The following is a 24,866-nucleotide window of genomic DNA, read 5'->3' on the forward strand; positions in this document are numbered from 1 at the left end:
TTTCCTATCCATCATATAATTTTTTTTACCATATTCCCATGTGTATAATACATGCAATGAGAATAACTTCTGAAGTTCAGAACAAAGCTCCTTTGCTTCCTTTTTTTCTATTTTACTGTCTATGCTAATTTCTTCAAAGAACACTATTCACCTGGTAACACAGTGTCAGTTATTGCAGCTGGCTCCAAGGCAAAAAACAAACTCCTCTGAAAAGACAAGCACTACTAAAAACACACAAGGAGAACAGAAGGCTAAATCCTGCAATACTACAGCTCTTGCTGATGTACTTTTGAGCACCTTCATCCATTTAGAAAATCAAAAACCCAGTATCTGAAGATGTGAGTAATCAGCAGCTCATTAAAGCAGCTGAGCAACCTGAAATTAGTTCCATGGGGTATATGCAAAGGCAGCTGCTCTGCTCTGCAGGTTTGCAGTGTCTAATCTACTCTCCACACAGCTCTCCTCTGGGCTCTGCCAGAACTGCACCACCTTGGCACTTCTTGATGAAGATCCAGAGATGGAGCCAGTTGCATCCCTCCAGAGGACAGCATCCTTAACATTGAAACCTCCTTTCCTGTCTTCCCTGGTCCTGTTCTTCTTCTGGAGCCCATACAGCATATTCTATTTATTTAGAGCCAAATTTGACAAGTAAAGCAGGTATAAAACACAGTTAAGGAAAGTAGTGTTGTTCTGATCATAAGAGAAAAAAACAAACATGGAGAACTTTTTTTTTTCCTAAAACCAACATTCCATCCTAGTAAAGGGTAACATTTTTATAGATATTATAAATAAAAAGGTCTTTAAATTCTGAAGCAGGATTTTCTGCTACTTATTCTATAGGATTCTTTCACCCACCATTCAGCAAAACCATTTCATGGAAAATCCTAGAGGATTTTTGTGTATGAATTTACACACGTAAGTTCTGGTCTCATGATATTCTCTAGCAACCTACATAGTCTGAGTCATTTTCCCTGGGGAACAGCAATGAATTGAAACACACAGCCCTGGAACAATCTTTGGGTTGCACTGTGCACAAGCAAGGACAGGTGTCTGCAACACAACCAAGGGAACCTTTGCCAGCAAATTGCATTTCTGGGTGGCAACAAACAGGACTCACCATTAAAGGCTGTAGGAAACAAAGCCATAAGCTACTGGAGACCAATTTATTTATGAAAATCCTGTATAACTCCAATTGCATAGTGGAAAACTGGACTTCCTCAATTTCTAGAAGCATCAATCACTCTCTCACATATTGCTTATGTACATGCAACTCAAATAACTTTGCCCTTTTCTACAGCTTTATCCTATCTCTATCCAATTTCTGTTACCAGTTTTGCTATTACTTTGCTACCTTTGACCTGTATGTTCTAGCCCAAAACAACTCGCTTATGAGCTTTGAATCCTTTTTCTTGCAGATATTAGCTTGCTTGAATCTCAGTAATTTCTTAACCATACACTATACCCTCCCCTTGCTTACTCATTTAAGCACAGCCTTAACTTACATCCTCTGAGTAGCTTTTAATGGGTAAATGTTAATGGGTCATGGTTAAGCTGAACAGGGCAACCCCTTCTGTGATGTTTTTACTCTCACCACCGATCATGCCTTTTCTATTTGATTCTTCATCCAACATGTCACTTACTACTAGACAATTACTGGCAACAGGACACCAGATTGCCTGTAACAGCTGTCTCTGTGAAAAATGTGAAATACCATTCATGCTCAACTGGTGAATGGGTTTCTGGATTGGGAAAGAGGAGAGGACTTGTTACAAAATTATAGAATTAAATTCTTGGGTCATTTGACAGAAATCTTAGTGATTATAAATGTGTGCGACTTTCTGGCCCATATTACAGCACCCTATTCTAATTTTAACATAATTTTAATTAAATTAATAGTATCTTTGATACCTCTGTCCTAGCAGGATGATGAACTGTTTCATTTGTTGGAAGTCCTAATTACTGTGGGTTGGATTATGCAGAATTGGAAGATTTTCCTAGGCCAGTAGTTATCTATGCAAACAAAAGTGTCCTGAAAATGGTCTAAGCAATATTTTAATAGCTTTTGCATGAAACAAATAGATATTAAAATCAGGACCTTAATGTCTGTTCATAAAGTAGCTAATGCAATTGAGCAGCAAGGATCACATATTGCTCCCAGCTTCCAGGGCTGCAGTCACTCCACGTTGCCTACGCAAAATGCCCAGTGCACCTCTGATTTTCCCACTGACTGAGGGGGCCTGCACAGGTTTCTCTCTCCTGAAATCACTACACCCTGGACTGTGAGTCTTGCACTGTACAGTGCAGTACTGTACTGTATCAGTATTTGATCCAAAAATGTCCCAGGAATAACCAAGTATTACAATGATGTGATCATGAATTCAGTAGATTGTACCATTTCTTTGCAAGTCAAAGCTATTCTAAAGAAGATGCAGCAGAGTTGCAGAGGTGAGAAAATCCAAGATGTTAGTACCTGTGCTCATTAAAGATTCTGTACCTTTCCCATATCTTTCTCTCACAGGAGTATGAAGAAAGCCCTAAATGTAATTTACAGAGACTACAGAGTTAAGAGAAGTTGAGATCAATACTCAGCTTTATATAAATTATAATTTTGTCCTTATGGTTACAATTGTTATGCTTTGCTTAAGGGACAGCCTATGACTACACAGAAACCTGCAGGAGATGCGGAGAGTGGGTTACTCTGTACTTGCAGGTAGCAGGCCTGGCAAAGTGTAAAAGTGCAAGACAACTTCACATCTCTGATTCCTTTGGTAAGGAAGCTGCTGTGACAAGAACTTTTATGATGTTTGACACAAGCTTCCTAGTTACAAGCCATCATCTGTGCAGGGGCTTTGTGCAAGTCACTTATATTCACTATTCAGAAACACTGCCTTGAGTGCTCGAGCCCACTTTTTTGTCCCTTATGAAGCACTGTCACTCACAAAAGCAGAGGCAGTGATTTTGTTAAAAGGAAGACCATATTTATGAATCACTTCTCTCACTGATTGACTCACTGTTTTGAAGGTCACTATCTGAAGAGACTACTAAATGAGATTTAAGTACCAAATCTCCTCCTGGAGACCTCACAAACCATCAACAAAATAATAAAAATCGTTATTCCAACCCCGAGAAAATAGTGACCTTCACCATTCTTCTCCACAGTAAGGCCAAGCCTAAAGCAGTCTTTCAAGAATACTTTCAGGCTATTACCATGTCTCTCAGAAAGATATGGTAAATTCCTTTTTCTCAAGTGACCTGTACAATAATATGACACATTGTCTTTCAGGGAGTTTTTCTAATAGATTCTCATACAAGAGCTGTCTGATATGAAAAGTGAAGTGGAACATTAGGCTTTGTAAGTCAGTAAACTTCTGCTCTGTGATGCATTTATTCTATTGCTGCTATAGAAGTCAGTCAACGGACTGTATTTTAGTTTTCTTTCTTACCGCAAACTCTCCTGCTTGCAGCTTCCAACTACACAAAGTGCCCTGGAGACTGTGTCAGCTTCCTCCTCACATGAAACTCACAGGAACTCTATGCACAAAACACAAATCAGAAATCAGATCTTTCTGATATTTGTCACTTCTCCTTACCGTTCATATGTATCACCTGGCTTGCACTCGAAGCAGCAAGTTTTTCAAAAATCATTTTCACCTCAGTTGCGTCGCTTCTTGGGCCTGCGACAAACATTGCTGCCTGCACTACAGGGCTGTATTGGACGGGCTCACAGCCACTAACCAGCAACCTTGCTGCACGAGGGTCCACAACCACAAAGCAAACATTTCATTAAGCAATAAAAAGTCCATTCAGTAGAATGCATATTAATTTGAAAGAGATCCCTGTATTGCAGTTCAAGATTTCTAGGCATACTGTTTCTTACAAGAGAAAAAGCAGCGCTGACCACAGACATTATCTGAGCAATCCCAAGAGCTCAAGGAATCTACCCAAATATGGATGTTACACAATGAATGGATTTCTACAGTGGTAAGCAAGTGATGGCTATGTGAATACAGAATGAATATAACAAATGTAAAAGGAAGGCATATAGACCTTTAAAATCTCAAGTATTAATAAGGAAATTCCCTCATTGGGCAGTAATCTTATTAAATTTACCGAAGCCTTTCCAAGGGTTTGCATATTTGCAAACATAATCACAGCATTCACAGGAACACAATCAAGAGTTCAGACCAGTTATTTATTATCTTAATAATATATAACTGCGTTAGATCACATCATCTTAGTAAGATAAAAATTATGACTGCTAGCTACTTGGTAGCTATTTGTCTGTAAAAAGCCCCAGCTCAGGACTTTCTTTTTCCTCTGACATTTTCTGATCATTTGATACTTGTTAGCCCAAGATTAAGTTGACTTAGGCTCCCGTAATATTTACTTACATATGTTAATCTACTTCTACTCTTAACCTATTCTACCTTTAATGGTTATCATATATGAATCCCTATATTATCCTAACTACTATACTTAGGCCTAATAAAGGGATTACAATTAAACGATAACTCTTACCTGACAGCATTTCTAAATGTGAAGCTGTGACTCTAATAGCAAATAAGGCCTATTTGAGTATCATAGAATCATAGAATCATATGAGAATCATAGAGTATCAATCTATACTGGAAAGAAAGAGTAAGTTTTGGTCCAAATGAAATGCTTTGGTGTTCTAAATCAGAGTGATTCAGAACCCCTGGTTCTGGAAAAAGCTCCCTACTTTTTCTGTACTAACAGCATTGACTTTCTTCATGCTGAGACACTCCTATGGAAAAAAAAAAAAAAAAAAAAAAAGGTCTGAAGCACAGTACTGTTATTTCTCTAAATTATTATCTGTCCTAAACTGCTCCTCATTGTTCCAGAGCACTAAACATTCCTTCTCTTCCACACTGGAAAAGAACAGGTTTTAATGATGTACTCCATTACAACCATTAGAAGCTGTACAGAATAATGTTTCAGAACCTCCAGTATGTTGGATAAATTCATACTTCTTTCCCCAACTTCCTTTTTGCCATCTGTAAATTTGTTCTTACTACCAACCCCAGAGGCAAAGAAAGCCTTCTAGAGGAATATAAGGTACTTGCCTTACAGCCAGGTGAGTGACAAACCCCTTGTCATTGCAATGCACATCTGTAGAGGAACAGACTGGCTTCCTCAAGCAATGAGCAATTCCTCATTGCACCTCTTAGCGCATAAAAATACAGATGACTTTTACAAGCACGTGTATATGAGTAAGCTGAACAAATTGTTATTAGGAAATTATTTTGACCAGAACTTTGTTAGTTCTCTAAAGGAAATCTTTAGAATCTGCCTGTGCCGTATTAACGGTTGTAGGCAGATTTAATGCATTTGCTGCCTTACTTGCATTCCACGAGAGAGCTAATGATCTGACTTCTGGTTGTCCCAGATTCTGAAGCATAAAATAGTGTTTATTCTAGCCACGTCCAGCTGTATTAAAAGTCTGCTGCTCAACTGCTCTGTCCTCACAAGCAGCCCAAGAATAGCAGCTCTGTGGATTTCTTGGTCTTTGCAAGACAATTAGGTAGGCTAGAAAGGAAAGAAACACAAAATAATCAAACTGGTCTGTCAGGGATTGCATCTGGTCTGTGAAATCCCTGGCTCCCTTAGCAGAGAATGTTAACCTTGAAAAGATTAGAATGTATCTATGAGATAGGGAGTTCACACGAAGACAGCAGACAGTTATTAACAAGTTTAAGGAGGTTTGGCCACGGAGCAGAAACTGGCCAAGCTAAGAATCATCCAATCATAAATCTGTTACTAGCTACTGTCCTTTGTAGCCCTCACCAATAAGCAGCAGCCACGACGAGGAGAGCTGGGTATAAATAAGGTACCTAAAAAATAATAAAGCGTAGTTTGCGTTGCATCTACCCCAGTTGTTTGTGTTTTTGGCCGCTACGACTGCGACAACTGGTGACCCCGACGTGATAATAAGTGGACCGCCTGGCGACTGGCGGTGGTGGCCGAGCCTGGCGGAACTTGAGAGCAGCAGGGAAGCTGCGTGGTCCGGACCTGTGATTTGACTCCTTGTGAAGGTGAGCCGCCGGGAATGGGATTGACACCTCTCGAAGGTGCGAACGGGACTGTCACCTCTCGAAGGTGCGAACGGGACTGACACCTCTCAAAGGTGTGCTGCAGAGAGCGGAAATACACAGATATGGGGCAAAACCTGACAAAGCAGGAAGCCCTAGTTTTATCTACATGGAAGACCTTACTTGCTCAGAGAGGTATTAAAGTTACTGACTATGAGTTACGCCGCCTGTTGCTCTGGTGCCGAGGACAGGGGTTTGAAGCCACTTCAGCTGTTGCATTTAGTGTGAGCGCTTGGCAGAAGGTCGGTGATAAGCTGTGGGATGCCCTTTCTAGAGGCTCTAAAGCGGTAGAGGGTTTACCTACTACTTGGCGACTGCTGCAGGACACTTTGGAGGATTGGGCAGCGGAGCACAACCAGGAGAGCATTCCTGTGATGCCAGAATGTACCCCTCTATTGGGGGAAGACAGAGAGGACCAGGAGAAGCATCCTTCTCCTATAGAGTCTGTTACGGAGCAAATGGACGCTTTGCAGTGCTCCACGGGCGCCTCTGGGTCGTTGAAACATGAAACCAACTCGAGTCATAAGTACCCCTCGCCTGATGAGCTGGTTAAGATGCGGCGACGGGGGAAGTCTCCCAGTGAGTTTTTGCCCCCCCTCTATAAGACACCTGCGCAGCAGTTGGCCGAGTGGAAGGCTTTGAATAAACCTGGGCTTCCCTCTGCTCCTCCTGGAGAGGGGGAGAAGGAAAATGATGAAGAAATCCGCAGTAAAAAATGTTTCCCACCCCCCCTCCCCCAAGACTCCTCGGATGAGGAGGAGGAGGCGGTTTCTGCTGTTCGTCCTTCTGTGAAAGAGACTATAGGGAGTTCTCAATGTCGGACCTTGAGATTAGCAGCTGAACCCTGGACTCTCCCCCCCGTCACGGTGACTGTGTTGCTGTGGCAGCCTGGCAAATTCTGGGATCAGGTTAGAAAAAAGGCAGCCGAAATGGGGCAATGGGATTTGTTAGATAAGATTGGTTGCCCCTCAGAGGCCTCCACTCAAGTTGTCGGCTGTGGTTTGGAAGCTTTTCCTGTGTTTAAGGTGGCCCCTAAGTCTGGAAGAAGGGATGAACATAGCACCATTGCCTGGAAAGTAGTGCAAGACCTGCAGACATGTACATCAAAATATGATATTAACTCTTCAGAGGTAATGCGGCTGATCCGAATTATTAATGCGGATCTTTTAGCCCCGTATGATATAACCCATCTTGCTCAGATTTTGTTCCAGCCTGTAGAAAATCAAGTGTTTATGGAACACTGGAGGAGATTAGCTGAGCGGGCTGCACTAGACAACATGTGATTGCCGCAAGGAGATCCGCGGCAGGGAGTTGGCGTTGACGCTTTGATGGGAACGGGTCTTTTTGCTAACCCTGATCTTCAGGCTCAGTGGGACCCTAGTATTCTTGCACAGGCACAACATTTAGGTATGTCAGCTCTGACATGAACCATGGAGCTGGCCTCGCCCCGTCCTAAATATACAACAATCAAGCAAGGGGTTAAAGAGTCATTCTTACAATTTGTTGAACAGATTGCTACAGCATTAGAAAAACAAGTAGGGGATGATGACTTGAGAGAGAGACTGTGCACTCAGCTAGCTAAAGATAATGCTAATGAAGATTGTCAGAAAATAATTGAAGCAATGCCAGGTAACCCAACTATTCCTGATATGGTAACAGCTTGCTCAAGAGTGGGAACAATAACACATAAAATGACTGCTCTAGCTGCAGTTCTTCATCCCAATCCCAAGTACTTTGGGTGCGGTCAGGAGCGGCATATCAAGGCTGCTTGCCCGTTTCAGAGTGCAGCTGCTAAGCGAAAAGGCAAAGCGGCAGGGCATTTTGCCAAGCCTGTGGACAATACTTGCAATCGATGCAGTAGGATAGGGCATTTTGCCAGACACCGTCGATCTAAATTCCATATTAATGGCTATTCTTTGACGTGAAACGAGGAAGCAAGCGCGAGGCGGCGCGCGGGGACACAGGTACCTCACACAGCAATTCCATGCATGAGAGCACCTCCGATGGCTTATCCCTCTGCGACCATCTCACAGGGAAAACCCGTGGATCAGCAGGCATGGATGTATCCACCGCCGACACAGTAACTCTGTCAACTACGGATATTGTTAAAGTGCCTGTGGATGCGAAGGGGCCTATAGGTCAAGGACTCAGTGCATTATTAATTGGACGGTCTAGCAGTATTTTGAGTGGACTAATTGTTCATGTAGGTGTTATTGATTCAGATTATACTGGGCAAATTTGTGCTATGATGTCTACTCCCTATCCCCCAGTAACCATTCCCAAAGGTACCCGTGTTGCTCAACTTGTGCCTTTTTTGAGTTGTGTTCCTCACACAGAACTTAAGGAACGACGAAAAGGAGCCTTTGGTTCTACAGGTCCACCTCAAGTTTTCTGGTCGCAAACTGTATCAGCGCAGAGGCCACAAATGACGTGTACTGTCTCCAACAAAGGCTATTCACCATCAGCGTTGAAGATTACGGGTTTGTTGGACACTGGGGCTGATGTGACTATTATCTCTCAACATTCCTGGCCGTCGTCTTGGCCCATTGTGAACACTGGGATGGGTGTAGTAGGGCTGGGGGGATCCACTCAAGGGGGCATGTCTCTTGTACCTGTGCTGATCACCAATCCTGAAGGGCAAATAGCAACAATCAAACCATACATAACCTCTGCACCTGAACTTGTGGGGAAGAGATTGTTTAGGACAATGGGGCGTTAGGATTACGACAGATTTTTTGACGGGGGCCACTGTGTTGCAGGGTGTTTGTCGACCCACACTTGCTTTAACCTGGTTAACTGACAGGCCTGTGTGGGTGGATCAGTGGCCCCTAGCAGAGGAAAAGTTGCAAGCCCTGCAAGAATTGGTGTCAGAACAGCTTGTGACTGGGCACATTGGACCCTCTCACAGTCCTTGGAATACCCCTGTATTTGTGATTAAGAAGAAATCTGGCAAATGGCGACTTTTACATGACCTACGACAGGTAAATGCTGCCATGGCCACCATGGGAGCTTTACAGCCCGGCCTTCCTGTACCCTCAATGATCCCTATGGACTGGGATATTGTGGTAATAGACCTGAAGGACTGTTTCTTTACCATTCCATTAGCACCCGAGGATAGGGAAAAACTTGCTTTTACTGTATTACCTATAAACCATTCTGAGCCAGCAGGTGCAGAGTTTTCTAAATCAATGGGGTGTTCAGCACGACTGGGATTCCCCATTCCCCTACAGGCCAAGCCATTTTTGAACGTTTACATGGCACTCTGAAGCGCCTCGTGCAAAAACAAAAAGGGGGAATGCAGGGGGAGTCCCCACAGGCAAGAATAGATAAAGCTGTATATGTGCTTAACTTTCTTTCCTTCCCTAACAACTCTACTCTTTCACCCATTTTTTTCGCATTTTTCCTCTTTGACTACAACAGAAAAGGTACCACAGCGGGTACCGGTAAAAGGTCGTGATCTGGTTACTGGCCAATCGTCTGGGCCACATGAGCTCATAACTTGGGGAAGGGGATATGCTTGTGTCTCCACAGAAAGTGGACCGCGATGGGTTCCAGCACGGTGTGTGCAACCTGTGTTGCAGTCGCTGCCCTCCTCATCCTTCCTAGTGAAAACAGATTTGCTGATTTTGGTAATTATTGTAGTTGTGTTATTAATGGTACCTTGTTTGATCGGTCTGCTGCAAAGGGCCCTGCAGTAAACCGTTAGTGCCATTTTTGTAGCACAAATACAAAAAGGGGGAATTGTCAGGGATTGCAGCTGGTCTGTGAAATCCCTGGCTCCCTTAGCAGAGAATGTTAACCTTGAAAAGATTAGAATGTATCTATGAGATAGGGAGTTCACACGGAGAGAGCAGACAGTTATTAACAAGTTTAAGGAGGTTTGGCCACGGAGCAGAAACTGGCCAAGCTAAGAATCATCCAATCATAAATCTGTTACTAGCTACTGTTCTTTGTAGCCCTCACCAATAAGCAGCAGCCACGACGAGGAGAGCTGGGTATAAATAAGGTACCTAAAAAATAATAAAGCGTAGTTTGCGTTGCATCTACCCCAGTTGTTTGTGTTTTTGGCCGCCACGACTGCGACACTGGTCAAATAAGGACAGAAAGCCTCTAAGCAGGACCTATGAGATCACAGTGAAAACAAAAACTTCACACACACACACACACACACACACAGAGGTCATTCTTATACCCATCTGAATATGTTCATCTATATAATTGGGCAGAATATACTGAGCAGAGGCTTTTTCTTTTAATACTGTGGAAGGAAGTTGCTATAAAGCAATCAGACAAAGATTCTCAGTGTGACCTTTCTGAGTTGATGCATGCTGCAGATATTCCCAAAGCTGATGCAGAAAGTGTGATTCATTTTCATAAATTATTGAAGCAAAACCAACTTTCAGCATCCAGAAATAAATATTGGTAACTGTTCTATTATTCACTATATATGTGCTGATTGAAAACCTATGTACCAAGCAACACTAAACTCAATGAGTCAAATGTTCATTCATGGCAACTCACGCCAGAGAGGCAATAAGGACGTACGTCCACATCTATAGACACACTATTTGCAGGTGACTGACTTCCTATTAAAAGTACCATGCTTGCTTAGCATTTATTATTAGCTTGCTTTTTAGTACGCATTTACACTTTATATTTTAAAGGTGGCATAAAGTCTCAGAATTTCTATTTGTATTTTGAATATTCCAGTTATGTGCATGCTGGAGGCATAGAGGAGTCCAAAGTTTTAGCTTCTGTTTGTATTATTTTCTCACTTGTTTTACACCACGTATTTTAAGACTATGACAACAGGTTTTTCTTCCGCACTGTCAGAGGTGGCATACTTCTTAGTAATACATTTTTTCTTCATTTAATCAGAGAGAAGTAAGTGGTATCACAAAGAGGCTGCAGAGGAGAAGTTACCTAGCCCCAAGTGTAGAAAAGACTCCCACATATGATCAGCCAGAAAGTAATGACAGGAAAAGGAGCCTGCAGAAAATAGAATATATTTGGAAGGGATCTGAAGAGATTATGTATGACATCAAGTTATTAATATTAAACACTACCTTGAGATTAGTTTGCATAACTCTTATTAGCAGCTCTGTTCTTCAAAACATTTTGCAACCATTACCCAATCATTGCCAATAGTATGCTACATGATATTATAACCTTATAGCCATTAGAGGTATTTTCACTGAAAAAATGTTTCAGATAAATTTTTCATATTCAAGCAACAACAAAATCAAAAAGACTCTTACTTTTTTTCTAAAGGAAAGTCAATATGGTCAGAGAAAAAGAAAAAAAAAATCAGCAGACCAGTATCTGTAGAAGAGCATTTTCAGCAGACTTTGCTTGACAAGTGCACTGGCAATTTAGGCAACACCATACAGTAATTCAAAACCAAGCTCAGAGCTTTGCTTCCAAAGCAGAATATAATTAACATCCAAATGACAATATTTTACATGGCTTTGTTACCCAAGCAATACTAGTTTATTTGCACTTCTAAACCTTTTTCCTTCTGCACTCTGCATCTGTGATGCTTTGTCTCTTCTTGGTCACCGCTTTACTCATGCCTCGGTTCGGTCTCACCTTGCAGTACCCAAAATGCAGACTTCAGGAGCCACCTGCAATCACACCTTTGTGCTGGTATGGGAAGGGAGAGAAGGAGCAATGTTGCTTAAATGATGGCTCATTTTAATCCACCTGTCAAGTGTGACACCTTTGCAAAACCAGAGTCTGCAGATTAGCACTCCTATTGTCAAAATACAACAAAACCCATTCCTGATTCATTAACTATTTCTGGTATTTATAATCACAGAGTTGTAACACTGTTTTGCTCTAGAAGCCATTCTTGACACTGGAAAACAAGGAATCAGTAGCAGCAGCACAGGGGCTCCTGAGAGATGCCAGAGCACATCCCTGTTGCAGCCACAGCCCTGCAGCCACCCCAGCCAGGGGCTTTGAATGGGACAACCACACTCCCTAGCAGAAATTACCCTCTGCTTCCACTCCTTGTAGCTCACACCGCTTCTCCTTCCTTCTGATATGTAATTAAACTTTAACCTTCCTCTGAGGGGGGCTCCATGCAGCCTGGCAGAGTGGAGTTGAAAACTCCATTTTGGGAAATGGAAAGATATTTCTGGAACAGGAACAGTTGCTTTGCAGCTATCAGGAATTAGAAGTCATGTCAGGAAATGCCTTCCACATTTTTTTAAAGCAACCAGGTGGCAGGAATGGGATTCCTGTACAGGCAATGAACAGAAAGGAGAAACAGCCTGGAGCAGGATCTTGCTGGGGAGAAAGTAGGTACTTTACACACAGGTGCATTCAAGGTGTGAGTGCGCAGCCGTGGCACCTCTTCATTAATTTCCAGTTGCAGAAGTTTATTTTCTGTAATTCAGGTTCTAGTAAAAACCTCAACTTGACTTTTCCACTGAGTTGGCATCACTGACTGTTACATTTCTAACTTGTAGACTAACACTCTGAGGAGGTTTCTTGCTAGAGGAGGCTGACATGCAGGCTCACACAAACCATACTAGTGCTACAGAAACTGTACGTCGGACCTGCAAGCGTCTGCCCCGTGCTCTAACAATGACCTTCCCCCTGACTGCTTATTCTCCTTCCTAATAGGAATAAGCTATGTGAGGATAAGCACTGTCCACAAGGTGCAGCTGCTCTCAGGTGTGGAGCCTCCGCTGCTTTAACAAGAGCAGAATAATGAGAGCAAGTCACTTTTACATGTAGACAAGTCATCACTGGTGGTCATTAATGCAAGAGCCCTTTATGTTTGCAATAGTCAGTATGAGCAATTCCCACTCCCGCTTGAATTTAGCTGTATTTTTTCTTCAGTCTATCACTTTATCTGTAGCCTTAATCAAATGAACCCTGAGTTCTGCATGGTATAGACCATGAAATGTAAGAGTAGTTCCTACATCAAGCCTCAACATCACAGCTAAAGTAGCAATATCTTCAAACAACTTAGGATCAAACATATTCCTTGGTAATTTGTTCCAACAGTAAATTTCCTTGCTGGGAAAAAGTAATAATTTGAATTTTATTGCTAATATCTGGCTAATAACTTCCCAACTGCATCTGCCAGGACTCCTCAGCGGGGAGAAAACACATCGTGCAGGGACTTTTTTTTTTTCCCATGCAAATGACAAAAATAAAGAACATACGAACATACAACAGGGCTGAGGAGCCAGGGCAGCTTCGTCTAGGGCTCTGTCACCCTCACAGTAAAGTTGTTCTTCCTCATACAGAGGTGGAACTTCCTGTGTTTCAACTTACACCCGTTACCCCTCATCCTACCAAGCAGATCTCAGTAGCTCAATTGCCAAGAAATCCAAAGTAGAAGATTTTAAACCTATATAAAGACAATGAACATTAATAGAATTATGACAGCTGATAAAATTGGTGTTGTTAATTTTTTCTACATAGATTGACAGAAAATCTATGACAGAAAATCTATGACAGAAAGTAAGTGCTCCAGGTAAGTTTTCCTTTAATATTTTGACTTATTGCTATTTAGATTTATGAAGTGCTTCAGATGAAATTGAATATAGAATTATCCAGTTGTTGATCACAGAGAGGCAAAATGCTAAGACTACTTAATTTTAGGATGACTCAGCTCTGTGTGCCTTTGGCTCTTCATGGATGTATGACTTGAGGCCACAGACTTGGTTGCCTTGGTTTCCAATGAGGACAACGTATGCTGCAGAAGACATGCTGGGTCTATTCAAAAATACATGTGAAGTGGTTTTAAATAAATCAGCATTTAAAAAAAGCCATAAGAGAACATATCAAGATCACAAACTTCAGCCAATGAAAATAACAACAATAATGCATTTAACAGAGTATGTTTGAAAATTATTGTGCTGATAGGCTCTGGTGAAATGAAAGGGAGCCAGTGTTTATTCTGATGGCTGAGCAGCTCCGTTTCCTGCGACAGCCCCGTCCATAGCGTCCTTCACAGCCTACAACTCTCCATTCTGCAGAGAAGGGGTGTGAAACTTTACTAAGTGCTGGCAGTCACAGCCTAGTTCAGTAAGAACTTGGACAAAAGAAATACTTTTTTTTAAAAAAAAAAAAACAGGATGAGCAACACAGCAGTGAGAGAAAAGACTCCTCAACTAGCTAACAGCTGCATGCATTTTATCCCCATTCAGTCCCCAAATCATACAGTTTTTCAATTAATTGAATTTTAGACATTTTAGATGTTTTACATAATATTACACCTTTGGACAATTCTTATTAACAGAGGTGACTGATATCTGGCTCTGCCTGTAGCAAGCAGTATTTGGGACAAAAGAAGGAAGGTAAATTTGACACAAAAACAAAGGATAGGTGATGACTTGTCCTTGAAATGCCACCAGAGCAAAATATGGATGGTCTCTTAGTTATGGAAGCTGATAACTTTTGTACCAATTCAGGTCCAGAGTAGCTAAGCACAAATATATGTCACGTAAAGCCAATTAAATGGAAATTCAATCATGCTCACACGTGTGACTGTAATTATCTTATTCCTTAGAGCTGTTATAAGATTCTGGACTCCATCATAGCTTAGAATAAATGAGAGATAAATGATAAAATTTAATTGATATTTGTATCTTAAGGCAATAAACGAGTTGAAACTGCTGCAGTAGAATGGTAAGAAACAACCATAAAAAAAAAAAAAACACCAAGCATAATATCCCTTGGCATAATATACCTGATAGCTTTAGTTCTACCATTTTTCAAAGTCATTTTGCAGAGCTATAGAAGGAGATTTAATTTTTCTGCTAAATGAAATCTCACATAATTCTTTCTACAGCTCATTTTTCCACGTGTCAAGAGAATAATGCAGGTCTCAATCTTCATGTTACTTCCTACAGGAACTAGCAATACAGCACCTAAATGTTTGGATGATATCATTTCCAATTGTATGATTTCAAATTCCTACTCAATTTGTAGATAAATAGTGGCTTGAAACTGTGCAGCATACGATGTAGTTGTCCTTATTTCTCAACCTGTTATGCTCCGGTGGTAATGACGCCACCTGCAACATCTCTGTGCACTCTCTAAGTTCTTTCTCATCACCCCAGGCAAAACTGAGACTTACCATCCTTTCTGTCTCAGAGAACAAACTCAGGCAGAGGAAAAAAGACCCAGCAATCGAAATGCTGCTGCCTTTAATTAAATCACAATGAAGTTTCTAATTGTAGCCCAGGAAAAAAGTCTTTTAAGTTAACTTAAATGTGTTATAGTGTAAGAAAGAGACTGTTATGGGTTGTTTTTGTCTCGACATCGTTGATCCACCATTTACCTGGACAATGCCCTGGCATCTTACCTCTGGGAAGGTCTCTCACCATTTGTGCCTCATAACCCTGGCATCTTATCTCTGGGGAGACTGTAATAGCAGCTATCTACTTGGCGTTGGAAGAACAACTTGAGACCTGAACAATGACATCCTTAGCAGTGCCCACCAGAGCAGTTTGCATGCGAATCGGCGGTGAAGAGGAATACAAAAGCACACAGCACGTACGACAGGAACAACACGTACCAGAAAACCTCGAGAAAATGGGAGGACTCTTTGAGAAGGGGGACATAAAAGGAGCACATATTCCCCTCCTCGGGCAGCGCGGAACATCACCTGCACCAGCGTGCACGGCCTTCTGTCACGGAACATCACCTGCACCGAGACCTGCACCGAAGCGGAGCCAGTGACACTTAGCCAGACTGGTGGTGGTGGTAACTATAGCCTTGTTGCATCTCTCCCGCTTGCTTGTTTGTCTTTCTTTCCCTTTTCTCTTCTTCTTCTGTCTGTCATATTGCACTTATGAGAATAAAGCTAACAAGGTTGTATGGCATTTGACCCCGTTTATGTCTTAATCTTGCTCTTGGGATCGTATTGAAACTGTTGCAGTTCAAATGGCTGCAGCGACCTGGTTCAGGGACGGCACGGCGACCACCCCCAAGCCACTCGGGCTATCAGCTAGTTGACAGCAATGTGGTGGACGGCAAATGGCCTTTATTGATGGGAAACAAGGTGTTATATATCTAGGTTTACAACGTCACATCCGTCTGCTTACACCATAGACTAAACACTATTGGCTACTAGGGGCCCTATCTTTCCGTACAGCACGATATCTTCCGGCCGCCGTTCCCTAACTATCTGCAACAACTTCCCCCCTCCCTATGCATAACAAAACTAGCTAAAATACAACTATCTTATTCTTATTACTATCTTATTCTATTCTTATAGTTATACCAATCTTAAAATTACATATCATAAACTTGACATAAAACATAAGGCACAAAGAAGAAGGCGCGTAGAAGGTAGGGGATGACAGGTAATACCAGGGTGTAGGAATAGGGTGTACCTTGGGATAACTTGGGGGTAATACTGAGTGGATATATTCTTAAAGCAGTTGTTGGTGTTCTACTAACATGATGTTAACCTTCTCTAGCTGATTCTTGACAAACGGCATGAGCTTATTCAATATACAGGGTCCAAAGATTAGCGTCATCATGATCATTGTGATCAGCCCTGTAGTTATTTTTGTACTAATTGCTTGAGATTGTTCGATCTGTTCAAGTACCCCATTTAAAGGGCTGGTGTGACTCTACCTGTCCTATAGTGACAAGCTGCAAAATTAAGATAACGCAAAGGCATCGCGGCCCCCTCTTGCGGAGGCTGTTTTGTTGTTTTCTGGATTCGGTCAGCGTGGAACTCGCAGGCTCGGGCGGGACGCTTGTCACCGGGGTGTACGGGTTACGGGGGTGTCCGATGATCCGGTCCTGTGAACAGAAACTCACAATTTTCATTAGTTTTATTTTAAAGGTAACAGCCACCTGAATTGGGGTCAGATGCTCTTCCTTTGCAACATGCTTAATCATGAACGCTCCCGCCGGTTTTTCTTTAATTCGGATGTTTACCTTCTTTTTCTCCTTCCTTAAGTTTGAATCGGTTGTGAGCCACTCGTCCTGACTAGTGGCTGATCCGGAGTCGGAACTCGACTGACTGGTCACTTCCGGGCTCCGGTACTTTTTCGTTGGGCTTCGGTGTTTTTTGAAATGTCCGCTCTGATCGGTTCTCGGCCCCTCCCTCGGGCTCGCTCCAGGTCCCTCACTCGGACTTGCTCTCGACCCCTGACTCGGGTCTTCTCTTTGCCCCTCACTCGGACTTGCTCTCGACCCCTGACTCGGGTCTTCTCTTTGCCCCTCACTCGGACTTGCTCTCGACCCCTGACTCGGGTCTTCTCTTTGCCCCTCACTCGGACTTGCTCTCGACCCCTGACTCGGGTCTTCTCTTTGCCCCTCACTCGGACTTGCTCTCGACCCCTGACTCGGGTCTTCTCTTTGCCCCTCACTCGGACTTGCTCTCGACCCCTCACTCGGGTCTTCTCTTTGTCCCTCACTCGGACTTGCTCTCGACCCCTCACTCGGGTCTTCTGTCCCTCACTCGGACTTGCTCTCGACCCCTCACTCGGGTCTTCTCTTTGTCCCTCACTCGGACTTGCTCTCGACCCCTCACTCGGGTCTTCTCTCCGCCTCTCCCTCGGACTTCCTCTCGGCCCCTCCCTCGGGCCGCCCTCAGGTGTCCGGTCACTCCCATTGGTTTCCAGTTCCGGCGCCTCACTCGCGCCGGGGGCACCCTCGCCCCGCCCTTCCCCTTGTGGCTCGGCGCCATCTTGAGGGGCATAGGGTGGTGGCCTGGCCCAGACGTCATTATGCTCTGACTTCTTTTCAATGTTCCTGGCTTCCTCGGCTAGCTCGCTCCAAACAGATTTCGGCTGTTTCTGCTCCTCTGTAAGCGGGGCGGGGCTCGGGGATGGAGGGGATGTTTCACCCTCTTGCTGACCTTTAGGCTCAGCAGAATTGCCATCATCTGGGGGGTCCAAAGTCTGCGCAGTTGTCCCGATTCCCACTTTGTACGTGGCCAATAAACAGTCTTTTACTGCTACCCAAGTCTCCTGCTCTTTCATAGCTTTCTGTAAGGCTTGTACAACTTTTCCCCAGGCCTTAAGGTTTTTCCCACAACCTGAGAACATTGTCTCCTCAGCTAATGCCATAGTACATTTGTCCCACAGTTCGGGGTGGAGAATATCCACCGGCTGGTCTATAGCCTTAATTTTCAAAAGCCTTGTAACTGCAAGAGTAAAATCTTGCAGTTTCTGCAAGGCTTGTACAACTTTTCCCCAAGCCTTAAGGTTTTTCCCACAACCTGAGAACATTGTCTCCTCAGCTAATGCCATAGTACATTTGTCCCACAGTTCAGGGTGGAGAATATCCACCGGCTGGTCTATAGCCTTAATTTTCAAAAGCCTTGTAACTGCAAGAGTAAAATCTTTTGGCTTACAATCAATCCCCCAGTACTTATGTAATTGCGATACGACCTTTATGAGGGCTTCCATCCTCCTTGTTGATTCGGTAGTGTCCCCTTCGCCGGGGTGGTCCACTTGCTCTGGCTGCTGCTCACGCTGCTCGCTCATCCAGGCGATGACGTTCCCGGGTTTCGGCACCACTTGTTGCAGTTCAAATGGCTGCAGCGACCTGGTTCAGGGACGGCACGGCGACCACCCCCAAGCCACTCGGGCTATCAGCTAGTTGACAGCAATGTGGTGGACGGCAAATGGCCTTTATTGATGGGAAACAAGGTGTTATATATCTAGGTTTACAACGTCACATCCGTCTGCTTACACCATAGACTAAACACTATTGGCTACTAGGGGCCCTATCTTTCCGTACAGCACGATATCTTCCGGCCGCCGTTCCCTAACTATCTGCAACATGAAACCTCCCTCGACACCGGATCGGGACATTTTTTATTGGCATCACGGACAGGATCCCTGGAGATGAGAGTGCCCTGCTACCTTGTTGTGAAACTTTTGTGTTAGTATAAACTGGTCTCCTGGGAGTGCATAGGGGAAATTTGGATTTTAAGGTGTGACCCTCTCAGGACTATATCCCCTTTGCTGTGAAACTTTTGTGTTAGTAAAATTTTTGGTGCTGTGAAACTGTGGTTTCATGGGAGCGCATAGGGGAAACGGATATTAAGGTGTGACCCTCCCAGGACTATAACTCCTTTGTTGTGAAAATGGCCGCCCAGCAGGCAGCCGATGCTTGTGATAATGTTCCCTCCCGAGTTGAAGGAATTGAGAAATTGTATGATCTTTTAGAGGCGCATGGATCTTGCCCCTCACCAGAGGGACAAGATTGGGCAAAGAACCATTGGTTTCAACCACAGAGTGTGGTAGACAGGATAAGAGTATTTCAGAAAGAAGCTAAGGTTAAGAGGGGGAAGGGAAAAGCTATAATTTGTGCAGTGCTGGGAGCGAGCCTGGCAGCTGCGGTGGAAGAAAAAAAGCAGAAGTTTTATCAAACTGATACTCTGATACTCCCCCCCCCTTTTTTTTTTTTTTTTTTTTTGCCATTATGGTTCCAGTGAGAATAATGAAGAAAGGGAGGAGGAGGCCGCCGCTAGTGCCAGTCGGACCCATCGCGCAGGAATCCACTGCAGGCTTTGATCTGTGGAGACGCAAGCATGCCCTCGCCCCCATGTTATCAGTGGTACTGCTTTTCCCATCGGCCCGTCCCCGGGTCCCACACCTCCACCATGACTTTACTAGGTTAGGATGGTTCTTTTCCGCCAAAATGCCACAGCATTGGCAGGGCCTCATCTGCTTTCCTTATCCTCATGGTAACATATTTGCCATAGCAGAATTCGTACTTCCACCAACCAACCCCCCCATGGAAGCAGTAGAAACCACTAAGAAACTCCTTTATAAGTTGGTCATCAGTCAGTTTGGAGATATGAGTTGTTCCCACAGTCAATAGTTGGTGGTTTCCAACAGCAGTTGCTTTATAGATGGAAGAAAATTTCTCTTCTTTTGTTGAATGCATTTCTTCCTCCTCAATTCTTCTAAAAGGCATCTTCATCAATTCTTGCTGTTTCTCCAGCTGTTCCAGGTTATGGGGTTTAAGTGGCAATCATGGTAGTGGCTGGCAAAAGATGTCATTCACAGGGGAAGCCCTAAACCTGTATTTAGGATGGCTGCATAACAGAAGTGTCAGTATAACCCCTTCATACTCACAAGTTGTGATTTCGACTATGTAGAGGATCTCGTACTTAGCTACTGGATGGCAGATGTACATCACTGTGCTTGATCCGGGTAGGTTTTGTCTGAAGCTACAAGGTGTGCCATTTCCCATTTCTACAGGATAGTATGGGGTCATTTACTCTTCTGTATTTTTTGTAGGTATCTCTTTTGCACTCTCTTTTGGATTTTCCTTTTCTTCTTGATCTGGTTCTGATGGTGGGTTCTTTATCATCATTTTCCCAAGACAGTATTCTTGTTTATTTTCTGACCAGTTTCTTTCTCTTCTTAAAAAGGCGTTCCAGCAATTCTCCTGGAGCAGGACCATTGTAGTCCTTCTCTTCTTCCTCACTGCCGCTGGACATGAGTGGAAGGATATCTGCAGTGGTCATGACGATGCGGTTACACAGAACCCCGCTCGCGGGCAGGCTGGGCTCGGTGCCGGGCCGCCCTGCAGGGGGCGTTGCGGTGCGGCCCGCCCGCCGCCCACAGCAGGATCCCGCCCAGCAGCGCGGCCGCCCCCGGCACCAGCCTGCGCCGACGCTGCCCTGGGCCGAGCAAGCCAAGATGGCCACGGAGCCGCTGCCACCAGCCCCTGCTACTGGCCACATCTGCCCTGTCCCGTAGTATCACCCTGACCTTGTCTCATGATGGCAGGTCATACATTGTATGAGTATTTAGATGCGGCTCTTGCTCGTGCGCCCATATCAAGCTCTGTTTCAAATCAGCCACCTCTCCCGCATTCTTCTGCTCCTGTGTCATGGAGTTCCCCATCGTTCTCGACTGCTTACCTCCACCCCGCAGGAAGCACTTGTGTGCACGCAACTTCCTTTCAGCCTTTGTTCAGTCGAGCTACGCCCCGGTGCGACAAGCGCGTCTGTTGCCTATCTCTGTCCCTGTTCGGGCGCCATTTGCTGCACCTTGTGAAGGAGCGGACTCAGTCCTTCTGTTCCTTCGTTAGGTATGAACCCGTAGTTCCCAGCCGCTTACCTCTTTTCTTCCAGGAGGCTTTTAGTGCATGCACAAAAAGTAAGCTTCCTTTCAGCTTGATCCTTACGCTTCCTTTCAGCGTGAATCCCAGAGTTCAGCTGGGCGGTGCAACCAGAGAGACAGCTAGTCTTCGAGCCCCATGTTGTGCGCCATTTGCGGGTGTATGGAGGAGCAGGGTCCCTGTGAGGGTGAGCCACAGACCTTTATTTAGGGTTAAACGCCACTTACAGAGCTTCCGTGCCTGGAGCAGCCCCCGCCTTGCCCGGCAGCATGCGGAGCCCAGCAACCCAACCAGCCAATCAGGCAGGTGATCCCACGCCGACCACGCGCGAGGCCGTCCAATGAGCTGCCTGGTCATGCTGGCCGCGTGGCTGCAGCTTCCTCCTCTCCCGCTCAGTTCCCCCATCTGCCGAGGAGACACTGCCCATCGCCGGCCCCAGGCTGACCGCAACAGAAGAGACAGAAATGAAGACAGACACCTGCCTGTTCTCCTTTAAGGGGCTCTAGTAACTGTACGTAGGACGCACACGTACTGCTTTCAAAGGATTTCAGTATGTAATGCTGTTTCAAGCAATCACCATCAATTTCATAGGTATGGCACAGCATCTGAACACAAATTTCACAGAGGGAAAATCTGAAAGCAGAGATGAACTGGAAAGAGAGAACAATGCTGCTTATAGTGTGGTACCTAAGGATTCTTCTTCCCTTATATCATCCAGTCATATTGACATTGCAAAGAACTTTGTTAACTCCCACAAATGGGAAGCTTGGGACTTCAGGTCTCTAAGCCAGGCCACATGGCTCACTTGCTCTCATACTTTCCTCTTTTAGTTTTCTCTGGCAGCTGAGCTCTTCCAGTTTTCCTGTGGCAGCAGATACAGAGGCCTTTGTTTCAAACATTTCAGAAAAACAAAAGTGAAGAAAAAGGAGATCCTCAAAGAGACATGTTGAAGTTTCTTAGGAAAGATGCAAACAAACTCAATGTGAAACACATTTCTGAAATATTCCATTAGGATAGACAGTGTTAGAACCTCCAAAAATCAAACCTTATCCTTTAAAAATCCCCTTGCAGAACAATTACATGATTATTGTAGCAAGTTAGAGAACCATTAATCAGGAAAGCATGATTTTTCATAAATAAATGACCAGGTATCTGACTCTCCAGAGCCCTGAACTTTATGCAGAATGAACATCTATGAACATTTAATTTGCTAGCATTTTGCAGTAGGTCAAGGCAGAGCAGCTTCAGGCCCTGTTCTATAACAGTACACAGTACTGGCAGTAGTAGGGAATACAGTGCTACTATCGTGACACATTCACAGAACTTCTGTGCAGAAAATAGCTATCAGAGGACAAGCGAACACATTCCTTCTGTTGTTCTGCCAGCTTTCCTGCTAAGCATTTTATTAAGACAGGGTCTACTTTGGAGTCAAATTTATTGGCAAACCAATGCCCATAATTCATAAGCCATCGTAATTCTGCAGCCCCATAGATGCGCACACTGTGAAGGTGGGTGCCTGTGCATGGGGGATACAAGTGATCTTCAAGATAATTCCATTTCACCAAACGAGTTGTGCTTTGGAAATCTGTTATATCCTGCGCCGACCTTGGGATTTCCCCATGGACCCCAGGAACACGTGCAAGAGTGGCCCATATATGTTCATCCAGAGAGTAAGTGTCCCTTGACCAATCAAAAAAAATCTTTTGCAAGGGAGTTTTCAAGGGTATATCGAATAAATTCTCGACTTAAAACAAATTAGGCACTGCCTACAAAAACCTCAGTATTATGGGGTGGTAGATTCTTGGAAATGTTGGGTTTTATAGGCATCCGCATGTATTCATAAGGCACTTTCATTAGTTCATAGTGATAAATAAATCATTCTCTTTTGCTACTGCTTGGCTTTATAGTTTCCAGCATATTTCCCCCACTGAGTTTTTTCAGTTCAGCAACCAACTGGAAATTCGACCTCAGAGGGAAATCTTGGCCACACAAATTAATAACATACTTCCAGGGAACTGAGGAGTCCATCAAATCAGACAAACAATTGAAATCTGCCTGCATCCTTGAAATATGTGCATACTCCACCGTTTCCAATTTTGATGCAATGAAAATATTGGGGAAACATTTAGCTAGATTGTTCATAGCAGATTTGAAGCTTTTTGCTGCTTTTTGGTCATAATAGATGCAGTATATATTTTGATGGCTATACAGTGAATGTATAAGCCTTTCTACCATTACTGCATCTTTACGAACAACCAAAGAATAGGCTAATGGAAAATTCTCTTCCTCTGCAGAAACAGGCTTTAGATGGTATTTCCTAAGTGCTACAATGTCTTCATCATCTAAATCAATTATGTATTTTCTTCTTATCTCTAAGCTCTTGCCAATTTCACCAGGCTCTTGTTCATATATAGATGAACAATTAATTTCATAATGGAAGTCATTTCTAAGATAGGAATATCTGTTTCTAACAAAAGAAGAAGTGCTTAGGAAGCATTCAACCAAATAAATGCCCTTATGTGGAAAAAAGAGTCTTTCAATATGGAGGAGCTTCAGCAGTGCAAGCAGCCACCCTGTAAAACACAGGATCAGAATCTTCTTTCTTGTGGGACATTTGTAGGTACACTTATGTCTCTTCATTCTGTAGGAAGACAAAGATATAGTACTTTAAAACAGGAACAATTAATCAGAGGCACCTGCTAACACAGACATGAGCACACTAGTCTGTCTGTAGCATAAATACCAACATAGCATGACAGGGCACTAGAAGTCTGCAACTAGTTTCTTCTGTTCATGTTATTTCAAAAACTGGCAAACAGTTGTAATTTACTTGAAATTAGCTGACTGAAGGCAAGAAAACAAGTTAGATTTGCGATAGCATCCAACAGAATAAGAGTGCTGGAATAAGACTCCTAATGTTTATTTTCCAAACTTTTTTTTTTTAATTTATTTCTTATGAGCCATCAACTGAGGGCAAACCCCTCTTGGGCAGAAACACTCTGAGGTTTTTTTTCCTGAGTATAAACTCAAGAAGGAGATTTTATTCTCCTGAGTAAGTCCAAGGAATCCAACGGGAGTAGCAAGGGAATCTTGTGAGTCTGCAGAGAGTGCCTGCTTAATGGTAGGTATTTGTATTTTTAAAAAACAAAACATTAAGCTGAAAGTTTTAAGAGTCACTCAGAGCATCATAATTGTCTCTAGCCCTGGGACTGGGCCATGAACATGTCCAATTAAATTCCTTCTCATCCTTTCCTATGGGATCTCACATGTCTGTAGTCCCCGTGTCCAGACTTCTGAAGAAAGATGAAACCACAACACCTCCAACCACTGGGAGGAGTAAGGGCAGGAAGGGTAGCAGCCAGCTATAATACATTAACTTGCTCTTTGCTGCATGGTACAACTCTGGGCTGTGCATTGCAACAGCACAGATACAATCCCCTTTTATGTGGCATTTAATAATATACATCTCTGTGTAGCAACTTTACAACTGAGGCATTACTGCAAGGAAAGCTGAATGCAATGATCCTGTTTCCCTGGAGTTTTGCTTTTTATCAGCTGAGTGCAAACAGCATTGTTGCTATCACTGAATTTAAATTAGACCAGAATTCACATCCAGGTGCATAAATAAAGTCTATTTTCTCTCTTAATGGAACTGTTCACGCACAAAACCCTCCAATATATTTCTTT

At 43.6% G+C, this 24,866-nt stretch overlaps 2 pseudogenes; both read right to left on the bottom strand.

The window, feature by feature from the left end:
• Window positions 1-19,767: 19,767 nt before the first annotated feature.
• On the bottom strand, window positions 19,768-20,799 carry LOC148593025 (endoplasmic reticulum lectin 1 pseudogene; annotated as a pseudogene).
• An 876-nt stretch (window positions 20,800-21,675) lies between these two features.
• LOC104577146 (beta-1,3-galactosyl-O-glycosyl-glycoprotein beta-1,6-N-acetylglucosaminyltransferase 4-like) lies at window positions 21,676-23,819 on the bottom strand (annotated as a pseudogene).
• Between the last annotated feature and the right edge of the window lie 1,047 nt (window positions 23,820-24,866).

This window comes from Tinamus guttatus, unplaced genomic scaffold (assembly GCF_059628265.1).
Source record: "Tinamus guttatus ecotype Peru unplaced genomic scaffold, ASM5962826v1 Tinamus_guttatus_pri_ptg000467l, whole genome shotgun sequence".
Lineage (NCBI taxonomy): Eukaryota > Metazoa > Chordata > Aves > Tinamiformes > Tinamidae > Tinamus > Tinamus guttatus.